The sequence below is a fragment of the Zeugodacus cucurbitae genome, chromosome 3 (genome assembly GCF_028554725.1).
Source record: "Zeugodacus cucurbitae isolate PBARC_wt_2022May chromosome 3, idZeuCucr1.2, whole genome shotgun sequence".
NCBI lineage: Eukaryota > Metazoa > Arthropoda > Insecta > Diptera > Tephritidae > Zeugodacus > Zeugodacus cucurbitae.
In genome coordinates, this window is record NC_071668.1 from 19,342,068 (window position 1) to 19,364,849 (window position 22,782).

Consider the following 22,782-nt stretch of genomic DNA (forward strand, 5'->3'; position numbering starts at 1 on the left):
AATATATTCGCTTAAGTTCGATTAAAATAAGTGAACTGTGTAAATACTAAAAAAAGTTAAAAAAAAATTCAACGATTTTCAATTCCATATGTTTACTATTTTGCTGATAATAAAAATTTTTTAAAAAATATTACATAACGAATTTCAAAATTATTTATAATAAAATCTCTTTTCCATCAAATTTTTAACAACTTTCTGTTTAACTGCTTTTTGCAACAGCTTCAATCAAATCCATTAAATAAATTTGAATCAACAAGTTTCTTTATTGTTGTTCGCTGCGAACATGTTTGCAACAAAATATGAGCAAACCGGTCGGCAACATGCTAACAACTCTGACTTTGCCACCAAGAAACATTTTTGCCAGCGAAGTTACAGCCAGCAACAATGTTTATTAAAATATTGCACAAATCACACGCTAGCAACATGAAACTGTCCCCAGTCGAACAAACGAGCAACATCGAACAAGTATGCGCGTGTTGCGAACATGTTCGAGTGTATAAATGGCCCCAATTGAAAAAACTGGCATACACCAATTGGAGAAGGAGAATTGTTGCTTGGAGAACTTTGTAGCTGGGGTAGCAGAGCTACGCCGTCAAGCCGGTTTTGAAACTGTGTTTATACACACATTTTGTATAGAAACATGTATGTAAGTGTGTCTGAAAGGGGAGCTTGATTTGAGCGCAAAAGCGGCTAAGATGGCTGCTTCGGCGCTAGCCTTCCACACAGCCAAAGTGGAGTTGTTCGTTGTATTGGTAAAACCACTTTAAACGCGCTCGTTTGGCGCACAAAGCAAATGTTTTACTTTTTATGTTAATTTTTTTTCTTCACATGTTACTTTGTTGCTTTGCCTTTTTTGTTGTATTCTTTATTGTTATAATCTGTTTTGAGCCGTCCGCTGTGTGTAGACTTGGCTTGAGTCCCATGTTTATTTCAACGTATCTAGCGCTTAGCTGGCTGCTGGTTGACTGCCAAGAAAAACGAGTTTGAGCTACGCTTAGATACACATTTATGTAGATATCTTCTAAGATTTAAGACCCCTAGATTATGTACACAGCCAACTATATATTTATTTTCTTATATGTGCGCGGGTAAGCCTTGAGCATTAATTTCGAAAACATGTTTCCATCATTGTTGCTGGCCATTCGTGGCCCGATTTAAAAGCCAGTGACGCTGGCGTGCACCCAAACAGAATACTAAGCACCTTTGTAGCTGCAAGTAGGTTCTCAAAGCTGTGGAGAAACTCTACTAGACTTGAGCGCTCCAACACTTGGCAACCGAAGAAGGAAAGGCAGCTGTGCTTAGCTTGCGAGGCAGCTGTTAAAAAGCACATTGTGTTGTTGCAACAAGCGGGTGCTAATCAAGAGAAGGGAAAAAATATGTTTGAATGCATATAAGGCTCACTACCAATCAAATTGCACACAATCTGCCACAAATCAAATCTTCACATTTATGACTTCGCATATTTGCAGAGTAGACATTCTTCGATGAGGAACATAAAACATTTTAACTCCTACACCCACAATTTCATATTTGAGGCTTCGCACTGCATGCTTTCTTCTTCTTCCCCCTCCTTCTTCTTCTCCTCCCTCCACTTCTAATTACAACAACATCTTACAGGCGTGCCATTGGAAATATTTATTGCCTGTCATTTCCCGCTTTCTCTGCCATTACATTGTTTTTGTTGCTTCTTTGATTCTTATTATACGTCTACGTGCATTCTTAACTGATTTAGTAGCCTTTCCACGTTTTGTCATATATGTGCGCATACTAATTATGGTCATATCTAAGAGACGAGGCATATGAGCAGAGTTGTTACTATCTTTGAGTATATCTAGTCGCTTGTTATTGTTGTTATTGTGTAAAGACAAAAGTGAAGAATACACGCTTTATTAGCCACTTAATATTAAATTATGCTAATTTTTTCCACAGCACATTTATACAACAATGTAAAAGACAATATATGTATGTATGTGTGTATGTGTGTGGTTATAAAAATTTTTAAATTATGTAAGAACTTCCTGTAAAATGTAAATTCTCGGAATATTTATGAGAGAGAAGCGACGAAGTTTTATAGCATGCTTTGAGAATTGCTTTAAGAAAGAGGCGTTGGAAGTTCAAAATAGGTGGAATTAAAAAAAAATAAAAATTGGAAATAGATTTGATAAGATATGGTATGGAAATTATAGACTTTCGTAAAAGGTCAATGTTTTGTAAAATTTATAACCTCAATAAGATCGTCTATACTAGACTTGTCGCTCTCTTTCTTAAAAAAACAGATCTCACTACAGTTAGTTATCATGTCTTCCAGAGCTAACCTCCAAAGTATTAAACAAAAATACAATACGGATCCGACCAGTTCAACACTCACCGTTATTCAAGAGGACACCATACCAACACTGAGTTGGACGGCGGCCAGTACCGAGTGTAAATGAGAAGGTCGATCTGACGCTGACCACCTCCATTAGTCAGCGGCGATCATCAAATATGACCCAGAAAAGATGTTTGCATCTAGAGCAAAACCCAGAAAAATCGATTCGAGGTCATTCAACATGTCTAAACAGCATCCAGCCTCGAAGAACATCTATACATGTCGCTTTGGACGTCGATCAACTCAATTGCATACCTACAGACACATTCGAGTTCTAACTGTTATTGGAAAAGAGCCAGATATGCCCATTCAGCATTGATTGATCCGTTTCAAACCTCAAGAATGAAAATCAGGCGACTTGACTACAGCCATGTCACGTGAGTTCAGTAAGTATGTAGTTGAAAGAACTGGGTTATCTGACAGAAAACGAAGGTACTAAGATAAATCTGGTTTAAATAATGGTTGTTAGGCGTATGTTCTGCAATATATGTCTTTAGTTTACATTTCCACTGTATATCGGTCATATTCAGATGGATCCATGTTTCTTTTGAAAGTACATACAAAGTCTTAAAAGCTTTTAACTGGGATTCTTCGTCAAATTTTATTTGATTCACATCAGAGGACCCCGCTGGAGCTCGTTATGATCTGGCTTGTGAAGGAAGCACGTAGTTTCAGGAAAAAATCGTAAATGGTAAAACTTGTCTATATGGTAACGATTTATAAATGTTCTTGTATTTTGGACGAAGCAATTGTCCTGTCACTTGACATAGTTCGGCGCTGGCTAGGTCATGTTGTCCGAATGAACGGAAAAACTCCAGCTTTGAAAGTGTTCGATGCAGTAGCCGCTGGTGGAAGCAGAGGAAGAGGACGGCTTCCACTCCGCTGGAAAGACCAGGTGGAGTGCGACCTGGTTACGCATGGGATTCCCAACTGGCGCCAAACAGCGTGAAGGAAGAACGAGTGGCACGTTTCAGAAGAAGAATCTGTCATATTCAGATGAATCCATGTTTCTATGAAAGAACGTAAGAAGACTAAAGAGCTTTAAACTGGGGTTCTTTGCCAAATATGATTTCATTCATATCAGGAGCCCTGGTAGATGCTAATTATGAGCTTTTTCGACGCTCGCCAAACTAAACGCAAAAACTTGTATATATGGAATCGATATTTTGGATGAAGCAATTGTCCAGTCACTTAAGACAGACGTTATCAATTACCGTTAGCATGAATAATTGTACTGTTAGGATAACCAAGCTATGAGTAGAGACCATTGTATTAAGAGAAAACAATTCGTAGTTCACTTTGTAACTTTCAAATCTTCAAGGATTAACTGACTAACTGGCGACTAAGATATGAGGTCTCTCAAAAATGGAGTTGTGGAGACTAAAATATGTGATCTCTCAAAATAGTAGTTCATAAAGAGGCAGAAACCTATTTCTGAGGTCCGCTTAGTTCAGACTTATGTGTCCTAAGTCTTGCAATAATACAGTTCTGAGTTAAAGCCAAAATGGAAATTAAATTCTTATTCAAATCTTTAGGATCAAAATCCTCTTGGACTTCTAAAGAATACAACACCTTATAATAGGAATACAAAAACGATGTCTTCCAGAAGAGTTCATTTCTTCTGATCTTGTAAGTGGAGTTTGAAGTCTTTCGATGAACCGCTGAAGGAAAGAAGTAACAGATATAAAATTCTAAATAATTTTTAAAGCAACCCTCACTTCTATAAAATACATACATATATTCATTACATAACGCTATCGACATAACTTAAGCCCCGCCGCCTACACTCACTTCCGCGTAAATGCAGCGATTAAGGCTCGCCACTTGGAATGCTTGGCATGTGTAACATTAAAATTTCACAAACACACAGCCGCATGCAACAACAACAACAACGATTACAAATTACAAATAGAATGCAAATACAATTGGGCATAAATATTTATAGAGTCTAAATACATTTCAGTAACGATTTGAAGCCTCAAGTCTACAGAGGATATAACAAATGAAAAACAATGGTCATCAAGTCTAGATTTAACACAAATGACCATAGGCGCAGGATGAACGATGTGTGCATGGGCGAGTATGTGTGTGTGTGTATGTGAACCACATATGAGTGAGTACTTAAGTATCGTTGTATAGGTAAGTACTCATGTGTGTATGGGTGTGTGTTTGCAAGGGAATTAAACCAATCGAATGACCCCGAGCCACTTTATATTACAACAGGCGCACAGCAAACATACAAATGAACAAATAAAATAAAATATAGACATACAAAAACAACAACAACGATTGCAAGTTGAAACGCTTGAAAGGCGTACGGAGGGCTTGAAAATGAGCAGAGAAGAGGTAAATTGAAGACACAAATGAATGTTGTTAAGACAGCAGCAATGGCAAACAGCCACAAAAGAGTGCGCTCAAGCAAACGACAGGAGTATATTGAAAGCAACAGCAACAACAACAGAAAGTGTAGAACAATAAAAAACACTTAGGACTCTACAAAGGCGCTCGAGCTGGCGAGTTGGAGCTGGAGCTGGCGGCGTACGAATGCTAAATGCGAGTTGAGTTTTTGTTTTTGTTGTTTTTGGTTTCTTTCGCTTAGCAGTTAGCCAAAGGAAAGAAAATAGCAGAAAATACACTGGGATAACAAAAAAAAACAACAAAAACTATAAAGGGAGCAGCAGAGCAGTTGAGGAGGAGAAGGAAGAGCAACACGCAGAACTTCATCAAAAACATATTAGGTTACAAATTGTACAACAGGTATAGAGAAGGTTGAAAAACAACAAAAACAACGCATAAAAACTTAAAAACTTAAAAACACAACAACAAAAATTCGTGGCCACTATGGCAGCATTAAACGTACAACCAAGCGCATAGATTCGGGATAGACAATACTTGTCTATTGTTTTATTGCGCCAAAGACTCGAGGACAGCGGAGCGGAGCCAGCGAGTTTGGTAACATAAAAACATAAATAAGCATACAGACGCGGCCAGAGAGTTCGCTATGAAGTTTACAAGACCTTACAGTTGTGCCAATGGTCACTGGCGAAATCGCAAGTCGGTGGGTAGAGTGCACCAAGGAGTGGAGCGTCGGCGGTAGAACATGATCAAATTTATAAGAAGCGCGCAACAAAAAGCATTGTGGCATAATCTGACGTCGAGCAGTTGTTGAGGAAGTAGTACAGGACTTAAGAAAGCTCAACAAACCTAAAGAAGGAGATGAAGAAAAGGAGGAGAAAGAAAAAAGAAGCAGGAGAAGAGCGGGTGATTTAAGGCAAAATAACAATAAAAAAAATAAATCAATGTCAGCCAACCGTCATTTACGTCTACTGCAGTAGGTTCACTCAAAAGCTAAACTCAAGCAGATTGAGCGTGGCTGAGTACCAGCTAAGCTATGTTGAGCGCGCTCTGTTGCCTGAAGGTTCGGATACAAGTGGCGTTGCCTATGTGAAGAATTAAATGTTGTATATGTTCATATACATTGCGATGTTGGTAATTCTCTGTAGGCAGTGATATTATCCACTTATAAGTCGACTTTTCATCTCGCTTCAAGATTTCACGACTTTGCCATTGGAAAGTGGCCCGAGAATTTCCTGCACCTCTCTTGGTAGTTAAGCACATTTTGTGGTGGTTAAAATCATGCAGCTGAGGGTAGAGTAATCTTCGCTGCTTAAGCAACAACATTCAGCTGATAGACTCTACAAGTGTTAGAGGGTTAAGTTTGGATGATTCTCTCAAACAATTGATATCCTGATTCATATACCACTTTTAACCCCGAAAACACTGTCGTAATGTCGAGTCAAACTAACAAGATGTGATTTGGAAGATTTTGCGTTTTGAAAAGGTTCTGAAATTTTGCTTTGAGGTTCCCTATAAGTTGGTTGAAGTTGTAGACTCCTCACACCGTCCCCAAGTTTAGAAGGAAGTTTTTTATAATTAAAAACTTCATATCTGTGCTCTAAAAACCTACCATAAACTCTGAAAATAGTCCTATTTTAGTTTAATTCATGCATCCATTCATTGCTTCTTTACCGAAGTCTATATAATCGTGCTTTATTTCCAAGTTTGGTTGAGAGTTTCTCGATACTCTAGTTTCTGGTTCTAAAAAATGTACCACCCTTGGGAATGCGACCTATATAGTTCTACATCAAACAATGAGAAGCCATATCCTAAAACTCTCTATTCTATGAACTACGAGTATATCCCTCGAGAGGAATGCGAGTTCGGTCGGTAGACCTCGGATCTAATCCCTTCAGTAAGTAATACCAATATCTTTAACACTACCTAGATAAATAGCTAGACCTAGATAAATAGTTATATGTAAGTCGAAACCCAAACTTCTAGATTCTATCTCGATTCCAGACCGACAAACACTCACTTTTTAGTACGGGGTAAACGTACGTGATTATACTATCGACATCAGGGCTTACGACCTTCTAGTGAAGATGTCAGAAACATCCTTGAAGAATTTTGATAGTGCTAAATATAGGTAAGTTTAAATTAAGTCATCTTAGATATTAAGGTCGATCCCCGAAACAAAATTAAACTGGAGCTGAGGTGTATTTCCAACTGGTCAGTCGGGAAGGTTAAATTCGTATAGTTCCGCTTACCGGAACGGTTAAAACAGAAGTGTCGCGAAGACTTTAAATCTCCTACATACTTCCAATCAACACCGATAATTGACAACCGATAAATTTTTTTTCTGTTTGAGTCCGAAGTTTCTTTATCATTTGCTTTCAGGAACCTTGCCCAGAGTTCAACACGAATAATCTTCGGGAGTCCATTACTTTTCCGACAACATATACACATGTGATTATGTAAAATTTGCTGAGCCCTTTAAAGTGAAGAACCATTTCTACTAAAATGACCCCGACAGCGTTGTAATCTCACTGCTAAGTGGCAACAAAAGCCATTTGCACAATTGCTGCACGCAAGACGTGCTTACACCTACACACATACATACACACCTACACGGACTTACGTGCAACAAATGGAAAGAGTAAAAAACGCAGCGACCTTCTTTCAAATTGCCTCATTTACCACTCGCGCCCTGTGTGTGTGTTTCGCTCCTCTTTCGCCCCACGTCTTGTGGTCGCATTATAATTTGCACGTTAATTACAGGTTGAGGTTTACGAACTCTACGCTTGCGGCGGCCTAAAATGCATTCTACACCAACAAAAACAACAGCGACAACGACAAAACACGACTGAAGACATAGCATGAAGGGTAAAGAAAAAAATAAAACAACAACAAAAAACGGTTAAGTAGAAAAAGCAAAGCAGAGAAGTGGACAGCTAAAGAAGTTAACCGAGAAGCGACGGTCTAAACATGTAAGCCCACATAAAATGCACTGAGTATATATGTACTCGCTTGCATGTTGCACAAGCGCCCACATGTGGCAGGCGACAGACAGAGAGCTCTCTCTGTCTCTATGTGTGTCTGAGTATGCGAGCGAGCGAGCGTTTGAGTGAATGGCCACTGACCACAAGTGGTGAGCAGCGTTGTTGCCACATTTCCAATTTGGACCTGACCAACAACAATAACTTTATATTGTACAACAGACACACGGCCAACATCTGCCTACACAAAGTGAATGTAAAGTGGCAATTAGAAGTAGAGAAGACAACAAAAACAAATGAGTATAGAAAAGTGGTAAGCAGCAGACTCAGTGTGACTGGTCAGGAATGGCTTTGGTACAATCGACAAATGGATAAAAAACGGCAAATGCGCTTTGTGGTTAAGGTAAGGTACAATAATTGTTGTTGTAAGTGAGTTTGTATGTATTTGTATCGGTCTTCTACCTTTGCGGAAGATGCTGCGGGTTATTTGGCTCGAAAAAAAAATTAAAAAAAAATGTATATCACCATCACTTAGAGGCCTTCTTCTAATCTCTATGACAATCAGCAGTTTTTCACTTTCTTCAGCAATTTTTTCCACTTACATTTTTCTTTGTTACTTGTCGATTTATTCTTTCTTTATTAAAAAAAAAAACATTTTCTTAGCTTCGATTGCGCTCCACTTGATCATGCAACAATTACAACAATAGTGCGGACCTTTTAAATTAAAGTGGTATCTAAAAAGTGTTGGGTTATGTGCCATTAAGCACTTGAAAATATAAACTGTGCTGTGTGCCTTTTTCTGCATTGACGACGAAATCTCAATTTTTCCCATATGTCACTATTTTGCTTGAGTATCTTAAGTCTTCAATTGCCCTTTTTGCTAAACATTTTACGAGTACATATACTCTATGAAGAACTCTTTACATTTTCCTGTTCATTTCCCAATCATCTACTATACACTACATTCCAACACCTGTGTACCCTACATGGAAAAAATGTCTCCTCCATTAGGCGTTCTTTGACTCTTCTGCTTTCTTTTCATGTGTCAACTTGCCTTTGTTGTTTTAGCTCGTGTTTGTCGCTTGATTTGTTGTGATTTTCCCATCAATACTCGATTTACTAAAATTATCGGTTATTTCCTTTTTAATGTCATTTTACACAATCGTTTAATTTCGGATATTAGCCTCGATTTCATTTTTTTAGGTCTCTTAATGCATTCATTATTTAATTTTGGTGTGATTTTTATGGGGTTCATTGACTGATTTCATATTTGTCCAACGTAGAATATCCTTTTTCGAATATAAGTGTGTAGACGTATACTGTCCAGGGTTGTTTATAATGGATTGGTTCATGTATTATGGCACTAATGTGTTCTGTGTTCTCGTAGATGAGAGACAGTTCTCTTAAATGTACAGATCTATGTTATATCTAATAATCTTATGATTTCACATAGAGTAATCTGCCACAAATAAGATACAAATGTCTAGCAGGGTTATAAAATATTTTCGAGTTACCAAATATCCAAACTTAACTAAGAATAATGGAATTGAGTATACATGATCTGACTATCAAAATCCGATTCTGCTACAGCGAGTTCCCAATTTAGTCTGTTAGGTGGTTTTTCCAAGAGTGTTTGAGAAACATTTAGAAGATGACAATAATTTTAAGCTGACACATTTTAAAAATCATCCATATTGGATTTATTGAATTTAAAAAAACCGACACCGAATTTGTATTCAGCGACTCTGAAAACTCGCGAGTAACTAGTTTAAACTCATTTGAATTTTTCCAAACGTTATCCGTCATAATAACCTTGATCTGATGGGGATAAATAAACCTCGGATACGGATTCAGCGACCCCAAAAACATAAGTTAGACACTGTAAGACCCCCAGGTCCGAACCAATTTCGTGTGTAATTTTTCGCCGATTACTCCATCCTCAGCCTTAATATCGACTTAAAACTGAACTTTATTATGTAACCGGATTATACTCCCGTCTTATTTTCTTCAATTTTCAAAACAATTTAACAAAGCAGGTCAACCTAGTTTAAGATTCTTTGTAATAATTAAACTATATATTTCGTTCGTTCAAAACATGTTTACGGTTACTGTGGTGAATTTAGTTAAACGTAATTAAATTAAGAATGTTTTCCTTCACGCTAATCATCATTTAATTGCAACTAGATCAAACCCAAATTTAATCATATTTACCGAACTATTATTAATGGTATTTCTGTAAGCTTTCGTATAGGTGTAAATATTAGGGTGTTGCAATACCTTTTTCCTTGCATTAAGGGTAACATTTTCAATGTCTTCTTGTTCTAGTTTTACTTAACCCTTATACATATATATCAATTGTTAAATATTATTAATTTTTAGATGTCTAGCTTTTACTGAGTTACTATATATTTAAGAACAATGGTACATTTCATTAAGAATAGTTTCAATATTGTTACAAAATGGTAGAAATTATTATAGGGGATAAAAATCATTGATTTTGAAAGACCCTCTCGAAAATTAATTTACATTGACGTAGGTTGCCTTATACAAGTATTGTAGATTATAGAACACTATTCAAGAACAAGAGGGAAGACAGAGGAAAGAAAGATGTGGTTTGAAAACGGGATATACATATGGTATCCTATTTATCCCAAAAATAGTTCTGCGTTCGCCATGAAATCTACTGGGAAATCTACTTTACCTAGAACGAGAGTGTTTGCTAGAAAACATTATTTTGATTTAGATCGCAGAAAATTGTTGTCCGTATTTTGATACGAACGATAATATCATACCAAACAGGTAAGCAAAGGTTAAGTTCGGGTGCAACCGAACATTTTATACTATCGCAATTTATTGATATATTTTTATTAAGATAACACACAATTTAACCCATATATTCGGCGTAAGGCCCAATAGAATAACGAAAATCATCATATATGGTATATGAGGGCTGAGGTAATTCCTGATCACTACCAAGGTACACAATATCCAAGAATATGCGATGACTTAATTTTGCTAAGATATCTCACATATTAACCAATTTATGCGGAATAAAGCCCACTGTATTTTTGAAAATCCTATAATTAGGCTGAGAGCTAGGAGGAGTTATGACCCGATTTTAACCATTTTTTTGTATAGAGACACACTATTAGAAGAAATAAATTTCTTCGAAATTACATTAAATTAACTGAGAGGTTTACGGTTTATTTTCGGTGGATAATTACTATAATGCACTGAGTTCTTCATATTCAATATCCGGGGCATTGAAAAGTTATAGACCGATTTCGACAATTTTCCTTTATGTATATATTATAAAGTGAAGGAATCATCAGATGGAATTCAAAATTGAGTTATATGGAAAATTATCGTGATTGTCAACCTATTTCGCCCTTTTTCCATCCGTGTTATCAGGTTGTCATGAAAGTATTATGTACCGAATTTCATTGAAATCGGTCGAGTAGTTTTTGAGATATGGTTTTTGACCCATAATCGGGCGACGCCAAGCCCATTTTTCATTTTTGTGCAGCTTCTTTCTGCAATTTCTTCTGTAAAATTTAGTGTTTCTGACGTTTTCCTTACAGAGTTAACTTTTAGTAATTTTCAACCTGACCTTTGTTATACCATTATATTAATTATGGTGTGTAATGAGGTACGTAAGAGAAATGAGAGAGTTGAAAGATATTCACAAAAAACTTACTTTGTGCTATCCTTTATACCAAATTTTACTTTTCTAGCATTATTTATGGTTTAGTTATGGCATTTTATAGGTGTGTACCAAGTTTCATTAAGATATCTAAAGTTTTACTCAAGCTATCCGTTGCACGGAGAGACAGACATCCGGATTTTAACTCGTCTCATCATCCTGATTATTTTGATATATATAAACCTATATCTAACTCGTTTAGTTTTATGACTTACAAACATTCCGTTATGTGTACAAAACTATTATACTCTCTTTAGCAACTTTGTTGCGAGAGTATAATTGAGGACGTTATATCAACTTCATAAACTTCATAAAGTCCACAGAGTGGTTCAGAGAGGACATGCTAGTGTGTGGAGATTGTAGTCCCGGTGGATTCACAATGGGCCTCCTAAAGGCCTAGGTACGTCGTTTGACATCTACTACCTACCTAGCTACCAATATCTTAAAATCATTAGGAGTAAAGGCTCTCAATATACGGATCGACTCTTCATATATCCTTTGCTGTTTTGGGCATCAGAAGTTCCGAGTGACTAGCCAAAAAACGTTTAAGTGAAGGCCAAAATAAAGATTTTTGTGTTAGATTTGGCAGAACAGCTCATGGGATCGTGGTTACAAAAATCAAGGAATGCTAAAACGGTATTTGGGCTAAGACGTATAATGATTGTTTCAACTGTGATTGGATTATATTGTTTGGAAAAGCGAACATCGTTTGGAGGAAATAGTTTTGACAAGGGTATGCAATTCTACATGCGACTTCGACATATCCGAAGCTTAATGATAGTTTCAGAAAGCGAGTAAAGCCATTTTTTATTATATTTTAAATTATATTGGGGAATCGAACTTATTAGGAGCCAAGTGGTGAACTCAATTAAATGCTTGAATTAGTAAATAATATATTACCGGAATTAATTGTATACCCTAATGCAACGCTAAAATTTTAATAATTATGTTATTAGGTTCATAAACATAGATGCTTTCATATCTATATATATATGTATGTGATCTGATATCAACGCCCTTTTCTCACTGTAATTTGAAGCGATAAACATTAAACTGAGTGCACAAACAACGCATTAGTTGCAAACATGCAAATAAGTAGCTTTCACAACTGAAACAACAACACTGTATATAAATAAAAACAAATACAAAATATTTACGATAAATATACATATATATATATATATATATTTGGCGTAGGAACCGCTTTAAGCGATTATAGCCGAATCCACCAGAGCGCGCCACTCATTCCTCCTTTTTGCTTTTTGGCGCCAACTGGAAACACCAAGTGAAGCCAGGTCACTTTGCACTTGGTCTTTCCACCGGAGTGGAGGTCGTCCTCTTCCGCGGCTTCCTCCAGCGGGTACTGCATCGAATACTTTCAGAGCTGGAGTGTTTTCTTCCATCCGTACAACATGACCTAGCCAGCGTAGCCGCTGTCTTTTTATTCGCTGAACTATGTCAATGTCGTCGTATAAATCGTACAGCTCATCGTTCCATCGTCTGCGGTATTCGCCGTTGCCAATGTTTAGAGGACCATAAATCTTGCGCAAAACCTTTCTCTCGAAAACCCCAAGAGTCGTCTCATCGGATGTTGTCATCGTCCACGCTTCAGCGCCATACATCAGGACGGGAATAATGAGCGACTTATAGAGTTTGATTTTGGTTCGTCGAGAGAGGACTTTACTTTTCAATTGCCTACTCAGTCCAAAGTAGCACCTGTTGGCAAGAGTGATTCTGCGTTGGATTTCAAGGCTGACATTGTTGGTGTTGTTAATGCTGGTTCCCAGATAAACGAAATTATCTACAACTTCAAAGTTATGACTGTCAACAGTGACGTGGGAGCCAAGACGCGAGTGCGCTGACTGTTTGTTTGATGACAGGAGATGATAAATATACATACTTATTTAAACATATATGTATGTGTGTTTGTGGGTGCATGCAATAAAGCTAGTGTGCAGCAAAATCCAAAGCGAGCTAATTTGACATGAAACAACAACAACAACAACAATAATAGTAATTTAACACAATTACCAACATCATCAATATGACAATAAAAACAACAACAAACACATAGAACGCAGTCACATGATAACAGCGGACCGATCGGCTGACCAACCAAACAACCGACTGAGCGACCGACGGACGTACGGTCGACCATTAGCCAACTTTAAATAGAGTCGTCGCAGCCACAGCTGCTGGCCCCACAATGGTGGTTTGGTTTGGTTAAACGAAGAGTTGGCGACCGAAAAAGAACGCAGTCAACAAGCGGTGACCACGGCAGAAAACCGCAAACTGAAACCTGATGCCAACAACAAATGCAAGCAACATGCAAAAAGGTAACAATAACAACAACAATATATATGCATATGTGTGTGTGTGTGCAACTACTCGCAGCTAACTGTAATGCAATGAATCGGCAAATAAGCAAGAGTAATAGCAACAACAACACCGATACTATTTGCAACACGCCAGCAAATAACATCATCATTAGTGCTGCGCTGCAATGAATAATTTGCGTTTGGCGCTGCAGCAAATGTGCGCATTAATCAAATTCAGCCAAAAGATGCAGTAATGCATGCATACAACAACAAGAACAACCAGCATTACGTGCAACTGTGGCATGGTGGACATCATGGCAGGATTATAAAGCAGCAAGCAGCTCATAACGGCAATGTGGCAACGCGACATTGAGCCGTTCGTGCAACAACAGTGCGAGTGCGAGCTGTAGCCAGCGATAGCCAGCTGCTGAGCGATGTTGCAAGCAAAAGCCGAGATCAGCATTGACAAACAAGCAGAGTTGCAGCAGTGGAAAAGCGGCTAGCAAAAACAAAAATCAAACTTGCAACAATAACAACAACAGCGGTTACTTGCAACGTTTTCTAAATGCAGAAAAGCAGCAACAACAACAGTAGAATGCATACTACTAACTCAAATACACTTACTAATACGGATACACAGAGAGAGAAAGAACCCCTTCTGCACTCGAGACGACAACTGCCAGCCAGCCAACCAGCAACCAAGCAACGCATGAAAAGTCATTCGCTTTGCATTTTTAGTGGCTTCACTGCATGGGATTTTGCTGCGCTGTTGTTGTTTTTGCACATCACATCAGCCAACAACATCGCTCTGTGCTCGAGCTTTCTGTTAGGCGGCATTGACCAGCCTTGTCTGGTTGAACTGGTCGATCGGTTGACTTGACATGTCGCTGAATTGATTTTCCTCATCTCTGTCATATGCGTCCATGCTGTTGAACTGGTTCTTGCCATACACACACACACACAGACACTCACCCAAGTGCATCTACATAAGTGCATGTTTCGAAAAGTGTCTACTCATTGGTACGCTAAAAAGCTACGCATAAACAACGTAATCACCATCTTCTTCATCGGCATCATCATCCACATTGCCACATGCCACAAAGTGGCTGCAAATTAATGCACGAACTACAACAACAACCACGCATGTGGGTAATGCGAATGCCTTACACCGGACCAGCAAGCAAGCAAGTACCAGTACCGCAACTTATAAGAACAACAGTTGAGAGGATGATGCGGCAGCTCAGCTTCTCTTGCAGGAAGACTTAGGCGTTCTTATGTCTCCATTAAAGTGGATTACCTAGAGATGTCAATCAGGAAGAAAAAAACTTGATTTTTTATTCGGTTGGTATCAGTGTCTGCGAAGCGGTTAGTCTATGCTATAATAAGAAATTGAAAATCCGCCTTTTCTTCTTTAGGATAAGTTGCTGTCATGTATTATCTTGTGTCTACTATCTTTTACATATATGTATGTTTCTAACGGTATATGCGTATTATGCCGATTTTTTTACGGAAAAAGCAGATACAGATACAGGTACAAGGGAGATCACGGCATACTAAGAACGTAGAATGTATGTATGTAATTGGCGTTGAACCGTTTAGCCGGTTATAGCCGTATCGATGAGAGCGCGCCACTCCTGGATATTCCAAGTGTGACCAGATCGCATTCCACCTGGTCCCTCCAACGGAGTGAAGGCCTTCTCCTTCCTCGGCTTTCTCCGGCGGGTACTGCATCGAACACTTTCAGAGCTGGAGTGTTTTCGACCATTCGGCCAACATGACCTAGCTAGCGTAGCCGCTGCCTTTTTATTCGCTGAACTATGTCAATGTCGTCGTATAACTCGTACAGGTCATCATTCCATCGTCTGCGGTATTCGCCGTTGCCAATGTTCTGAGGACCATAAATCTTGCGCAAAATTTTCCCCTCGAAAACTCCTTGTGTCGTCTCGAGAGAGGACTTTACTTTTCAATTGCCTACTCAGTCCAAAGTAGCACCTGTTGCCAAGAGCGATTCTGCGCTGGATTTCTGGAACGTAGAATGGAATAAAAAAATTCAAAACTAATTCTCTTTCATGGCATTTTCCAAACCTGAGCCGATATAATGAGAACCACATTACAGTTGAGTTCCAGACTGTATAAGGAAGTTAAGGGTCTGGTGAACGAGGACTAGACGAAATATCCCTATTATAAAACAAATAGTTGGGGCATTGGCGACTTGGCTCTCATGTCACTGTTGGCAATCATAACTTTGAAGTTGTGGGTAACAAACAAACAATGTCAGCCTTGAAATCCAACTCAGAATAACTCTTGTCAACAGATGCTACTTTGGACTAAGTAGGCAAATGAAAAGTAAAGTCCTCTCTCGACGAACAAAGACCAAACTCTATAAGTCCCTCATCGTTCACTTCTTGCTTTATGGTGCAGTAGCGTCGACAATGTCAACATCCGATGAGACGACAATAGGAGTTTAAGAGCTGTGTTCGAAAAAAAAGTAAAAGGAATGGCACGCTCTTGTTAACTCAGCTATAATCGCATAAGCGTTGTCTAAGACAGTAAAGAAGAATATGAAGTTGAACTGATAAGATGCATGATGAGATGAGTTTAATAAAGGTTGGCCTAACCGTGACGGAGACTATCTTGGGAAAATTAGTGTGGATCGTCATTCACCCACACTATTCAGGTATTCAGGTACCACGTATTTCCATGACGAGCTTATTCACTGTAGGCTCTCAACATAATTATCTTGATCAATTCCACTTTTCCTTATAAGAACTATCTTGAGAAAAAATATTGGAAAAGAGGCGTAACCAGGAATTTGAATGAAGAAAATCAAAAATATATTAAACATCAAAAGATATAACTTCGAAAAAGTGGAAGGAAATGAAAGTCGTTAACCCCAAACAATTAGAGATCTACCCCTAGACCCCTTCTTGTAAATAGTGTAAATAAATAAAAACAGGAATCTCGATTCATCAGTTCCTCTGATTACTTTCAGACCAAGATAGGAAACTTCCTAAACCTTAGATATAGAATATAGACAAAAAAACACCGACAATGATTAAACCTGAAGAGGGCGCCATCTTGGAACATATGAAAATATGAATAAGATAGATCAATAGACACCTCATATAAATTAGATATAGACACAAAAAGATTCTGAAACAAACTATAGATTTAGAAATGGACTCGTCCGAGATCGAATCCACGTCTAACCGAGGGCTGTTCACTCTACAAACATACTTCCTTCTATACTCGCCAGGGGTTAACTTACTTATATATCTTAAACCTTACATCAATGGATTTTAAAGAAATTCGATAGAGGAACATTTTTTGTCCAAAACAAAACCTTCAATAAAATTACTTGGGAATGGTTGCTGTAGTTTTTGATACGAGCTCCTGGAGCTCTACATTCCCACAATAGCTGATCTGAAGTTCACGATGATACAGATCCAAGTTTTTAGAAGTTTTACCAGTGGTTTTATGAAACTTATGTAGAGATATCTTTATTCAGATATTTTGTTGGAATGAGAAATATCAAACTCAACAGAAAACACGTCTTAAAGGTGTCGAACAAGTTCTCAACCCTAACCTAACTAATTACAGTCTTCGATATTGATATGATTTGCTACTTTTATCTATGAGCTGATAGAAGATCCATACGACATCATTTTAACTGGAAATTTTACGATTAGACCATTAGCTTTGTCACCTAAGCTGACGTTAAAAAAATAAAAATGGGTTCTTAAGTACAAGAGTTTTAAGCGCAGACTTGTCATAGACCTGTCGTCTACAAGCATTTGAAACCACATTACAGAAACTGATTAGCGAGTTTTAACGCGCGAATACTTCCAATTGCAGACTTTTAATTGCGCACTCAACTACAAATCCAACATACAAACATGCAATTACAGCGAATTGCAATTCAATGTTAACCCCGGGGCCGGTTGCCGTGCAGACCCGTTTTGAACAAAACCATAGCTGGCAATGCCAGTTGGTGTTGTTATTGAGATTACCGTTGGAGCAGTAACTGCAAACATATGTGGCAGTTTGTATTGACAACTTGCCGCATTTGTTCGTGCCATCACCGACCACGACGACAACACCAACGAGCAGCGACATGGCCTGGCTTGGGCAATGCGCTTGGGGTTTTTTGTTTGTTTGTTGCAAGTTGTTGGCGAATGGTCGCCGCCAACTTGTGGCATCAACTCTTTATTGCATTTCAGGTTTTTTCCACTCCCGCTTGGAACAATTTTTTGCCTTCCTTGCTGGCTGGTGCAGCAACCAATTTCACGCGACCTTCTCCGCTACCAACGTCATTCCAAGGTGCAGTCAAAGACTTGAACTTGTTTTTCATTCGATCGTTCGCTCGTTCGTTGCCAGTGCCATGTGTGGCATGTGTTGGCCAATAGTGCTTTGGCCACTCTCAACAGGCGGCAATAAACCGCGTAGGCCGTCGGCGATTGCACACGCACAGTTACCGCGACAGCGGTACGCAAATATTTGCCAGCTCTTGGATGACGGTCTGTATGTTGCCGACGCATATATGCGGTCACATAACGGTGCATGGAGTCGAAAATGCAGGCAATCTAGTCCTGGTGGTTGTAAACATTTCTTCTGGTTTTTGTTTTTGTTGTCTCTTATTTTGAACAACACAGACAAATCAGGGTTGCCACATACAATATTTCTGCTAACGGTCGGGGATTTGTGATATGGGTCTAGAGGTAGTCCAAGAATATGTATATATTTTGAACTTCAGCTCTTCAATTGGGGACGTTCCATCCAAGGATCTGATTTTTCAAAGAATGCTCTTTATACAGACAGTTTGAACTTCAAAGCATGTGTGGCCGCCATCCATCCTTACTGGAGCTCTGAAACCGTCTTCCATGTCTAATAAGTCTTAAATTGAAAATGAAGTGCCTAAGTGGACGATTACAGACTTGACTGAAACCAAGATATTTATCAGATATTTTGATTCTTTACAAATGTAGAGAGCAAAGAATAGGTACCTCTTGCGAAAGTTTATCTTGTAGCCTTATTAGCTTTGGTTTAGTCGTAAGCCATATCCAGTTACGGCGGTTCCGATACTATTTATATCTAACATTTAATAGATACGCTTCTTTCAGAGTCATACTTAGATCTTCGAGCTCCCTTCAGCGTCCTTTGGGTTCTGGCAACTTGCTGGGGAGACCATTCTATTTCACAATCGGCTTAAACTATTATAAAATATTCGGGACGGAAGATTCTCATCCAGATGATAAGTCGGCAGAATGCGATTTTTAGAATCCGAGATGAGTAAATATTTTTAAGGAAGCTCTATAGCTTAACTGAAATACCGAAGTCCAAGAAGAAGCCATCCAGCCATCAAAATATCTCCGAGATCTCTGAGCATAAGGACTTTGGATTGTATTCTTGGACAACTAATGCTAATGCCTCCGCTGATAGGGATCATTTCAGAGTTGCTCTTCGTATGAAAAATGACCATGACTCCAGTACAATTTTAGTTGCTTAGATGTATTCCGCTACATTCATTCAACGTGGCAACCCTGTTGTGCATAATTTTTCCGCCAGCTTCTGCTGTTGTCAGTTTCATTTCACTTTGAAGTTCTTCTTCCGTTAACCTTTTCCAATTTCATTTTTGGTTTGTCCACTCGCGTTTGCCTGTTGCTTCCTCTTCCTTTTCATCGATGCTTTTTAATTTTAATATTTTTTTATTCGCTCGCATTCGAGCAGCTGCAATTTTGAGTGCAGTAAACACACGCTTGGCCTGTTCATTTTGCTGTGTACGACTTGGCGATATTGGTGTTTTGACCCACATTACAGTTACTCTCCATGCGGTTGAGTTGTTGTTGCTGTTGTTTTCATATACCAAAGTTGGCATTGACTGCAGTTGCTACTCGCTGCTCACAGCACTACACGCCCATTTCGTAGCAGTCGACAACCACAAAGCTTTCGCTTAATTAATCGCTCAACACGGTGAAAGTTTTTGCACGAAAGAGCGCGCTGTCCGAAATAAGATATGGTTGCAGTAGATACAATTTGGCAGCATGCAGCTGAATTAATATGCATACAAATAAGTGTACATATGTATGTATATTAGTTCTTGGAAGGCAGACCACATAAAGTAGACATCTGCATGATCCTAATTGCGGCAATATGCAGGGAACCTGAGAATTTTGCAACATCAAAGAGACCGTATTGGAAGTTTATGTGATGAACTGACAGACAGGCAGGCAGACGGTCGTATGTATTGCAAATTAATAAAACAACGTCCATCAAGGTGGTAAACAATTATTGACAGACTGTCTACCATCTTAGTTGCTGATCCATTGGCAAGCACTGGCGAGAAATCTTCTTTCAGCAAAAGTACATTATTTTAATGGGGTTTATGAAGAAGTAACACCAAGTAGTTGCATATATTCCTCGATACAATATAACCTCAAACATCTATTCATGAGGTTCATTAAGAGATGGCATTTCAAAATATATCGTTTGGGACAGGAGAGGTCGATTACACATATCTGAAGAAACTTTAAACTAATGTTCGAGTTAAATTGTCAAGTAGTGCTAAAAATACCATCCCCAGCTGGTTCCACAGATTTGTGATACATACCTTTGCTTGAGATAGGGGATCGGGACGTAATACATAAGCTTCGTGGATTCAGAAGATATGAATTGAAAAACTAAAAACTAGAAACACTTCGGGATTATTGCTGAGACTATATATTTGGCCCACTCTCGACGAACCAAAATCAAACTCTACATGACGCTTATTATTCCCGTCCTGCTGTCAATATCCGATGAGCCTACACTAGGAGTTCTCTAGAGTAAAGTTCTGCAAAGGATTTATGGTCCTCTGAATATTGGCAATGGTGAATACTGCAGACGATGGAACGATAAGCAGTGCGAGTTATACAACGACATTGGCACAGTTTAGCGAATAAAAAGATAGCGGTGAAGCTGGTTAGGTCATGTTGTCCGAATGGACGAAAACACTCCAGCTTTGCAGGTGTACCCGTTAGAGAAAGCAGAGGAAGAGGAAAACCTCCACTCCGTTGGAAAGATTTGGGATTTTTAAATGGCTCCGAATTGGAAGGGAAAGAGAAGAATGGCGCGCTATAATTAAATCGGTTATAATCGGATAAAGCGGTTCGTACGCCAATTACATACATACATATATTAGGCTTAAAATAACCTATTTTCATTCCGATCTAAATAAGAGCTCTCCTCTTGAAACATTCGACACCTTTTGGAAAAAGACCTTCAAACCTTTTTTTTGAAACTGAACTCTGTCAATTTTTCTTGGAAAAATAAATATTTCATTATTTGAGGTGCTTGTCATTAGACAAATACTTGTTTTTAAAACATTCCCCGAGAAACTTTATCTAATACCTATTGCTAAAGTTTCCGTGTCAACGATAATAATATCTTTGAGGGATGGTAACCTAATCAGTTCAAATTGAATTAAAAACGGTTCATAAATCCAGATGAAGGAGTTCTATAATTATTTACGGAGCTTTGAACTGTGCTGAGGTCTTAATAAGTCATGAGGACCTCAACCATCAAAGATATAAAACTTAACCATGTTGGAATCAAGCTCTGAGGTAACTCTAGTGACTTATTTTATCCAATCTACTGCTTCTACGTAAACTTCGTCAAAACAGTACTCAAACCTTGATTCGATATGTACTTGCATTTTAGAAGTCTGCTACACGTAGTACTTCTTCAGTGAATTCAGTCCAATATAATTTTGATACCGTTTTAGGTACTGAACTTGAGTAAATTACAAAATAATCACAAACTCCTGCATTAAAATTACATTTAATTAATATCAATTTTAACTCCTTCATCCAACAAATAAATTTTATTTTAGAAATTGCATAAAACTATTAAAATCTTGTCGTTTTAGGTATTCCCAGAATGCTTGTCACATTCTTTTTTTTTTTTTGTGCAACCTAACACGAAAATTCTACACTCAATTATTTAATTTGGAATATTTTCGTAAATATTTAATGTACAAAAGCCACTCGATAATCGACGCCAAATCGGTTGTGACAAATTTATTCTATTTTAAATACATACAATAACAATTAATGCCGTATAAATATTGCAAAAAACCGCAACCAAAAGTGCGGCAGAGCGGCAGAGATGCAGTGGTCGGTTACAGCAAAGGGACGCCGGATCGGTTCGATGTCAGTGTTATGTTGTAAACCGAAAAACAATCTAATCAACTTTTGACATTTGAACTGGCTTACAACAAAACATTGCAAAAGCCAAAAACACACACATACCGTTACATAATATATGCAATGCAAAACAATAAATGAAACTGAGCAAAAATTCCAACAACAAAACACCAAAATCGGAAAACGGATATTTGTCAGTTCGAAAATGCAGAGTGCAAATTGCGTGTGTTTCACCAAAAAAAAAACCTTTTGCATGGCTGAATGCACAAAAATTTTGTGTAAATTTTATTGAAACGCAAATAGGCAAAAAGTGTATTTTCGCATTGCGAAAGCTCTAATAAACTCTAAATACAGGGTGGGTAACTTAAACGGCATTTTTATTGGTATTGAAACATTTTAGAATTTTCGAAGTTCATGTTCGAAAATTCGATTTCGAAAATTGTATTTCGAAAAATCGATTTCGAAAATTCGAACTCGAAAATTTTGTGTAAATTTTGTTAGAACGAAAACAAGCATAAAGTGTATATTCGCATTGCGAAAGCTCTAATAAAGCTCTAATGAAGGGTGGGTAACGTAAACGGCAATTTTATTGGTCTTGAAACATTTAGAAAATTTTTTGAAAGTTCGAAAATTAGATTTCGAAAATTGGATTTCAAAAACTCGAACTCGAAAATTCGGATTCGAAAAACTGTGAACTGATTAGATGGAAATTTCTTGAAATTCCACACCAACAAAATATTAACTAAATTTCGAACTTAGCCCATTTTATTAACTTTGCTAAATTTTCATCAAATAAAGGTGTCACACTTCTTAGAAATACACCAAATCTTCAAAAGCGATACACCCTTTGCTTGTAAACATTCTAAAACACACTGTA